Genomic DNA, 8,986 nt, shown 5'->3' on the forward strand with positions numbered 1-8,986 from the left:
AGGGAACTCAGGGCAGGAAGTGAAGCAGAGGCCATGGAGAAGCGTTGCTTTTGGGCTTGCTCCCCATGCCTAGCTCAGCCTGCTTTCTTACCCAGTGTCAGTTAAGGAAATGTCCCACAGACTTGACTACAGGACAATCTGATGGAGGCATTTTCTCAGCTGAGGTTCCTCTTTCTAAATGGCTCCAGCTTGTGTCAAGTGGACCAAACAAAACAAAACAAAAGCAAAAACAACCCCCCCAGTCCAGTTGATCCCTTGTCAATTTGGCACACATAACCTGTAACTAAACTGTAACCTTTCCTTTCTTGTTTACCCCCCAAGACCTCATTGTAATACCATAGTGTAAACACAGCGTGACTTTAAACGTCCCACAGCTTTCGACATTTTCATCACTTAACAGTGCAAATTCTCTTCAAAATCCAAAGTTTTCTTAAAAGCACAAAGTTTCTTTTTTTTTTAATATTCAAAGCCTCTGGATGTGAGTTCCTTAAAAATAAAAGAATAAAAGAAGTGGAGCACTTTTTACTTCAAGAGCGAGCGACCAGGACACAGTTTTGAACCAGGGAACACAAAACTAGACCCCACAGTGTGAATAGCTGATGTCAAAGACCTTAGACGTCTCGTGCCTCCAGGTCTGCCAGCCACAGCCCATCTCGTAGTCTCAGGCTTGCTCTGCTCCACACTGCTGCTGTCCTTGCCGTATCTCACGGTGCCGGCATCGTCATGGTGCTGGGTTCTCCGCAGCAACTGGGCTGCACCTTACCAGCAGCCTCTCCTGGGCTCTCTTCAGGGATTCTGTCCTCCATGTCCTCTCCTTCTGTCCCTGTCCTGACTTCCCTCAGTGACGGACTGCAACCTGAGAGCTGTAAACTGAAGTAAACCCTTTCCTTTGCTTGTTTCTTTTGGGCACTGTGTTTTATCACAGCGATAGGAACCAGACCAAGACAAATGTCACGAACAAAAGCAGTTTATAGGTGGGAGTGCTTATTTGGGCTTATGGGAGAGTCCATATTGGTGGAATAGGCATGGTAGTGGGTGCTCTGCTGGAGCAGAGGACTGTCTGAGCAGGTCACATCTCCATCTACACACAGGAGGGAGACAGAGAACTGGAGATGAGTTCAAGCTATAAACTCTCAAAGCCCACCGACCCTCAAGGATGGATTCCCTGGATCAAGGCTCCACCCCCTAAAGGTCCCTAACAGGCCAAGTGTTCAAACACATGTGCCTAAGGGGCACATTTCTCATTTAAACCGCAGCATTCTGCCATTGGTCTCTCACAGATACATCGTGATACAAAGTGTCCAACTTCAAAAGTTCCCATAGTCTTGGCTGCTGTCAACACTGCCCAAAGCAAAATGTTCAGAGTTCTGAGAACGTGGAAATGCCCAGTCTTGCTTGATACTCCTAAGGGAAATTCCATCACCATGGCTTTAAAGTCAGATACCAAAGGCAGCAGCTAATCAAAATGACACATCGTTCTGTATTTTTTTGCCACACCGGTCCTCATCGCCTCTGGACCTCATCGCCATCATGTCAGTATATCGGGGAATCTGGTTCCATCCAGCAGTGTCAGATAACCTTCTTCCTGAGGGGACCCAAGGAAGGCTTTCCAACGTCTGGCCAGGCAGGTGCTGGGCTGCAGTCTCTTGTGCATGGAGATGTCACAGGGACCTCAGAGAGCAGAGGTGACAGGCAGAGACAGAGAGCACCCCTGGAAGGGGACAGTCTCCACCAGCCCGTGCTTGCCTCAGTTCTCTGGGAGAGAAGAAGGAGAGCCGCAGGGGGTCAGGCATCAGGAGGAAAGATGGCATCTTTCGCTACGTGGTGATCATCGGATAGGGTTGCTCACTTAGTATACGAGGACCTGGCCTTCATCTTAGCATTCTTCTTGTCCTTCAAAAATCCCGGGGCCCTATTTAACCCAAATGAATGATGGACACTTATTGGAGTGACAGCTGATTCTGGAAGTGCTGTGATCCCCCCCACCCCGCCATTACTTTAGAAGCTGTGGCGTCTCCCCACTCCGTTGCCTGTCTCTGATGACTCCTCAAGGCAGTGACTCCAGACAGCAGACATGGCTGTCTAGTGCCTGCTCCCACTCTGTAGACTGTGGAGCCTTCCTTTTGCATGCTTCCTTTTGTTGCACATGCTGGTGGGTGAGAAACTGTGCTCTGCCTCCACGCCCATGTGACTTGCTCCTGGTGGGAGTCTGGGCTTTCTGTGTGTTTCTTAAACCTGGCAAGTGTTCTTTCCTGCCTCTGAGCCGAAGGGGGTGGTTGTGGGGTGGTTCAGGGCAGAGGCAGAGGACTGTTGTGTAAATGGAGTTCTTAATTGGTCTAAACCATGAAAGCCTGGAGTCAGACATAGAGGGAAATGATGAGAGATCAGAGAGAAGGAGCAAGCCAAAGCCACCTCTACCTCATTAGCTTCCCAGCGGAAAAGAGAACAAGTTCCTGTTCCTTCTTGCTTGTATCCTTTCTCTGCCCAGCTGCCTCACTTCCTGTGTCTGCCCAGACACCTCACTTCCTGTCTCTGCCCAGCCACCCCACTTCCTGTCTCTGCCCAACCACCTCACTTCCTGTCTCTGCCTAGCCTCCTGTCTCTGCCCAGCCACCTCACTTCCTGCCTCTGCCCAGTCACCTCACTTCCTGTCTGTCCTATGGTCAGCTAGTGGTGAGCTCCATCCTCTGATCTTCGGGCAAGCTTTTTTGTACAAGCAAGACATCACCACACGGTAGGATGGCAGCGAGGCTCAGGAAGGCTACAGACAGCAGTGTCTCTGGCAGGTTGATATACCAGCAGGCTGGATGCCAGCGGCTCTAGGTGACTCCCTTGGTGACTGCAGAGCAAGGACGACAGGCTTCTAACACAGCCACAGACAGCACAGCAGCCAGCCCCATCTACTGGCTCCCTTGCTTTACTCAATACCACCTAAGGCGATGCCATGTCTGATTGAGTCTCCCAGGTGTGCTGAAATCAGACACCAAGGAGGCAGCGACAGAGATGGGTGCCTGAGGGTAACAGAGTTGTGAGAGCGGGAGTGTGCTCATGGGGGGTGTCCTGCTGCATGTGTTTCTCTTATTGGTTGATGACTAAGACACTGATTGACCAGGCGGAAAGGTAGGCGGGGCTAGGAGATGAAGAAGAGAAGGTGGAGAGAGGCTGCCAGGAGGAGAAGCCATGTAGCCGCCAAAGGAGTAACAGATCCGGGCATTCGCCGATAAGCCAAGTCCATGTGGAAACACATAGATTTATAGAAATGGGTTAATAATTAAGATGGAGCTAGCCAGTAAGAAGCCCTAGCCATCGGCCAACAGTTTTATAATCAATAGAGTATCCGTGTGCTTATTTGGGGCTGAAGGGTGGTGGGAATGCATGAGCAGTGTGCATCCCCACAGCAGATACCCCGGAATCTGGGCCTGGATCCTTTACCATGGGAGGGTGCATGGAGCTGACTATGGGCTAAGGCCCAGAAGCGGTGGGCCTTCTCTAGATTTGGTTCTACTGCACTCTGACCTTGAACCTCTGACCTCTAGAGATTTGGGCACGAGGATCTGTTGTGCATCTGCCACTGGGTTGTGGTGCCATCTTACAGCAATCCTGGGGGACTGAGGCAGAGGGGACAAGGGTGGGTTATTTGCCATAGCACCAGGACAGGCCTGTGGGAGGCCCTAGCTGCATCAGCTCCTGCCAGGTGGGTTGGCTCTCGTTCCCTTACAGGGCACACAGATCTGGGGGATCTGGGGTGGTGTTGCCAGAGACCCCTTCAGAAAGGGAGACTTGTTCCCTCCAGGAAAGCAGAGGGCACGCTGCACCCTGCCTTGTATACATCAGTGCAGGGATTGCTTTGTCAGAACACTTCAGGGAGTTGGTTACCAGGCAGCCAGTGAAAGGAGGATGGCAATTTACATATGCAAATTAGGCAGGATCATGCCAAGTGATCTCACTCAATGCTTCATTTGCATTTTAGGAGTCCTTGTACAGGGGGACAGGAATGACCAGTTAGGGATTATAATGTTAGTAACAGAGGCGGTAAGATGACAGACAGTGAAGTCTGCGGTGAGGTGACATGTCTGTCTTAAGTCCACAGGCCTCTGCCACTCCTCACCTTGGATGTGAAGAAATTGAGGCTGGGTCTCAGAGCCCTGGTAGGGTTCAGTGGGCACCCCTGGTCTGTTCCTACCATGATGAACATGCTGGAAGGTTAGGCTGTCCTGGGCCCTCACCTCACAGATGCACTTGTCGAAGCCAACCGTGTAGTGTGTGAGTGAGCTGCTGAACTCTGTGTAAGCCAGAGGCATGAGGCTGCTGCCAGCACTGTCCTGCTGAAGTGTCCGCACAGCAATTAGCTAGGAAATTGAATTGAGAAAACTGATTTCCCTAATAAAGTGATTGCAATGCAATCACTCGTTAAGATCTGGAGCTAGAGAGAGAGATTTTGTGTCACGTCACGGCTGTCTGTCCTCACTCTGGCTTCCCGTTGGGAATCACATGCTTACCCACAGGCTATGTTTCTCCTCCTGGGTCAGGCTGATCCCATTCCAGGCCTCTGAGGTTGTTCTCCAGGGCACAGGTTATAGGTGATTATCCTGGGAGAGTCCAGGCTAATTGCACAGCCCTGAGCTCCACTGTGCGACTGTGATTCTTTTGGTGGGGTTGGTGCTGAAGTCAGAGGGGCTGTCAAGGTAGGAAGAGGGGATGGTTCATGTTTCAAGGCCCATAAGACTGTGGAGATCCCAGGACACGGGGCCCTGAATCCCAGAACCACTAAGTACTTGAAAGATCTGAAGGTAGGTAAGCTGGGGAGATGACCCAACTGGTGAAACACTCACCAAGCAAGCATGGGGACTTGAATTCTAGCCTCAAAACCATATAAAAAGCTTCATACATCTGTAACCCCAGTTCTGAGGGATCAGAGACAGGGGGATGCTTGAAGCTTGTGAGTGAGCCAGCCTAGCTGAATACCAGTGAGTTCCGGGTTCGGAGAGTGACCCTGTCTCAACATATGCACAAAAAGATTCAGGGGTCCCCAGAGTGGGATACTGGAGCCTCAGGGCTCTGGGCATCTGGTGGTTTGCCCTGGAACAGCAGCTGCCCAGGTTTTCCCTGGGGTGGCATGGGGTCAGTCTGCCTTTGGGCATCTTTGGCAACAAAATGGTCAGAATCCTACACCTTGAGCCATGGTTTGGGAGGGTCCCCTGCTGTGTGTTGCAGCGGTGGGGGCTGGAAGCCAGAGTCTTTTCAGGAGTGGCTAGATCTGCGTCAAGCCCCATCTGGCATCCTCCTGCTCCCGAGACTCGTGAGGGAGGCCTTCCTCAAGGGTGTAGCTCCACGCTGGTGGCCATCTTTTAGGAAATGACAGCCTGAGCACCATAACACGTGGCACTGGATGGTTAGAACCTGAACCGGGAGAGTCTGGAGGCCCTCCTTTTCCCATGACTCATTCTGTGCTTTCTGGTGTTAGAACAGATTCCAGTGGCTGGAGAGAAGAAGTCTTAGAGCTAAGAGCACTCGCTGCTCTTGCAAAGGACCTGGACTCTGTTCCCAACACCCACGTGGCAGCTCACAGCTATGCATGACACCAGTTTCAGGGTCTCTGATACCTTCTTCCCGCCTCCTCTGGCACCAGACATGTACACAGTGATCACATAGGTATGTAGGCAAAAACACTTATATACACATAAAATAACATCCGAATAAAGAAAAAAGTTTCTGCTAGAACATGCTCCAGAGGAGAAGCATCAATAAAGGAACCCCATTGGGGTGGTGTGTTATTCTAGAAGTGTACCAGGGCTGACACATGCTGGCCCAGGCCCTGCCCACTGAACTCAAGAGTCTCCCAGGTCCCAGGGCGATGATTGAGAGCAAGTGTTGGAGCTTGGAGGCTGTGGTGACAGGACATGGCCACAAGGGGGAGGTCTCAGGCACTGACCTAAGGTCTCTGGCAACCTTAGGTCAGCATCCACTTTGGGTCCGTTCTACAGTTTCCTGTTTCCTTGCCCTGGAAGTCTTTCCTGGAAGAACCAAGTGGACAGGAGTGTTGGGCAAGTAGCCCTATCTTGAAGCCATAGGGTTCAGGACAATACAAAGGTACCAAGCCCTTAAGACGCTCAATTATCTTGCAAATGATGGAGTGTTAGCACACACATTCCCTGCTCTATATCTTTATTTTTTGGGGGGAGGGAGGTTGCCAGATTGAATTTGAGCCAGACTCAATTAATTCTTCCTGTCTCAACTTCCACAGTGTGACCAGAGCCTCAAATTCCTGCCTTCCCCATCTCGATGAAGTGCTCACTTGAGGGCGACCCATAACCAACTCTTTCTTCCTTGTGATGCCTTGGTCAGGTGTTTTGCGGCAGCAGCGTGAAAGTATCCAGGGCAGCGCCTTCTGGGTGGGAGTGGGGCGTGAAGGGTTCCCCCACCCCCCACAAAAATGATTATTGTATCGCTGTGATCAGAGGCTGCTGGGAGCCCAGGGGAGGGGGTGCTGGGGATGAGATGAGAATGGCCACCCTTTGGGAGGGAGGAATGTGCACCTACCTTCTTGAGGCTGTGTGATAGAAGGTGGTGGGGCGGGCCTGGGGGTCCTCACAGTGCCAAGTGAGAAACCCAGGGATGCAAGAAGAGAGTGGACGTTTCTTGAAATGGCGCCACACGCTGGCAGCGCAAGGGAACAGATATTTACCAGCTGAACCACAGCACACTGCCAAGATAGAAGCCACATCTGTGCCAACCAGTCAGGCTAGTCAAGAATTTGGCACATAGCAAGAAAATGGAGACAGTCAGTCAAAGGCTCCCTGGTGCAGAGTAGTCAACTCCGGGTAAGGCACACAGTATGCCCTTCCCGAATCTCTCATAAGTGTGTCTAACCCTTTGGCTCTGACAGATATTATCGTCCATAAAACTCTTGCTTGCCATATAATTAAGTTATAAGAAAAAAATTGCAAAAAAATCTGATAATGTTTTAAGCATGTTCGTGATTTTTGTGTCAGGGCACATGTAGCACATGGGGTGTGAGTTGGACTTGTGCTAACAATCGCATGTCTGGAGTAAGGTTTTGGGTAGGGTCTTGGGCCCTGTGTCCCTCACTGAAACCTGTAGGGAGGATCAGAGCTTGGGGCTGAGGGCCTAGAAGAAGAGCCTCAGGGACCCCAAGGTCTTCCCTGGCAAGGGTGTTGGGCAAGGGGAAGCCTCCCGGGGAGGAAGCCCCCCTGGGGAGAGCTAGGGGGACCCAGTCTTGTCTGCTGAGGTTAGTAACTTCTTGGCCCTCGGTGAGCTGCCAGAACAGCATGCCCCTCTGAAACACCACTGGGCCTGGAACATCTTAATAGCATTAAAGAAAAGACCATGACCAAGCCCCATTCATCTTACGAAAATTGTCCCTGTGCTTGACACGTTGTATAGGACACATTTTTTAAAAAATAAAAACAGGGCTTTGAGCAAAAGAAGCCCAATTTGTTGAAAACAACCTGTGGAGTTGTGACAGATGTGATTTTGACTAACGAGAGCCAACTGGATGGGAGCGGGGTTTTCAATTATGGATGAGCTAATTACAGGGGCACGTGGAGTTGAGATTGCCGCCACGGCTCTGCCTCTCTCCCTCTGACTGGTCCAGCCTGCTAGTTAGGATAATTAATGAGACCTTGGTCTTGCATTATTTTGCCAGGCGCAAACTCTCACTTAATTTTCTGACCTGCGGTTTACCGTGAGGTTTGCCCACGGGGCGCAGGGGTCCAGGTGGGATGCGCTGCTCCCTTTGCAGGAATCTCGGGGTTTAATGAAAGCCTCTTGCGGCTTTGCAGAGCTCCCTTCTTCATCTGCAGGGGGTGACTGTAGCTCAGATCTCCAGAGCAACTCGCGGACTCTGGCTACCACGAATAAGCAAGGCTAGGTTAAAAGACAGACAAGGCTGAAGTCCTTGGGGGTAGCTTTGGAAAAGCCACCCCTACACAGTGGCTGAAGAGCAATTGCCAGCACAGGATCTATGAGTGTCTGGCTGAGGGCTGGCCCACCCGGCAGGGTTAGCTTCTGGAAGCAGCTAACTGAAGTCCCGCCCTCCTTTTTTTCTTTACAAACGTTAAAAAAAATAAAAGTGCCTGATTACATCACACATTTACAAAGTTTGGGCATTGAGGTGCTTTTTAAAATTTTCTGAAAAAAATTTTCCTGTATGTACTATTTAATCCATGGAAACTTCATGCCGTCAGGTGACATGCAAATGACCAAATTCAGGCAGAAAGGAGCGGAATAATTTGTCTAGTCTCCCAAAGATTCCAGCGTCAGAGCCTGGAGTGGATCTGAGACAGTCAGACTTCAAAGTCCCCAGCTTAACTACCCACCACACCACCTGCAGAGCAGTGTGGATCCCCCTCTAGGGAATTGGCCACATGTGAAATAGTTCTTTCCTCCCCTTCACTCGCTCCTGGGGAGGAAGTTTAATGTCACTTCTGTGGTCGGCTGTATTAGCACCCTCATCCCTGCTTTGAGAGTAACTCTCCAAGGGTCACCATAGATTCACTCCAAAACCCAAGGTTAAGACTGGCAGACAACATCTTTGTCTTTGCAGCCGAATAAATGTCACCTGTTACAACGGCAGGCGGTGGGCTGCGATTTCTCCTTGCATACAGACTCTCTGTTTAAAGCGTCTAATTCCCTTGCTTTTTGCTTGCATGATATGTCAATGTGCCTTAAGATCCCTTCAGCCTCCTTGTAACTGTAGCAAGTCTCTGAGATTTAATTTAAAAAGCCCTGACATACCATTCCCCAGTTCATCCATTTTGCTGCAAGTGATGGGATGTTATTCTTTTTTTTTTTTGTGGCTGAATAGTATTCCAGTGCATGTATGTGTGAGACACGCACATGCCTTTTTTTTCCCCGCCAATTTGAGAAAGGATCTCATGTAGACTGAGCTGGCTTCAAATTTACTATGCAGCCTAAGATGACCTTGGAGTCCTGATCCTCTTGGCTTCCAGGTGTTAGTTCTCTT

The 8,986-nt window shown here is 50.4% G+C and overlaps 1 long non-coding RNA gene across 1 annotated transcript; it reads left to right on the forward strand.

The window, feature by feature from the left end:
- Nucleotides 1-2,663: 2,663 nt before the first annotated feature.
- Nucleotides 2,664-8,776, forward strand: LOC121135815. Its single transcript, XR_005872938.1, has 3 exons — nucleotides 2,664-5,652; nucleotides 5,985-6,090; nucleotides 6,245-8,776. It is a non-coding gene; the product is annotated as an uncharacterized LOC121135815 (long non-coding RNA).
- The last annotated feature ends 210 nt before the right edge of the window (nucleotides 8,777-8,986 follow it).

The sequence above is a fragment of the Mesocricetus auratus genome, unplaced genomic scaffold (genome assembly GCF_017639785.1).
Source record: "Mesocricetus auratus isolate SY011 unplaced genomic scaffold, BCM_Maur_2.0 Super-Scaffold_100042, whole genome shotgun sequence".
NCBI classification, from domain to species: Eukaryota; Metazoa; Chordata; class Mammalia; order Rodentia; family Cricetidae; genus Mesocricetus; species Mesocricetus auratus.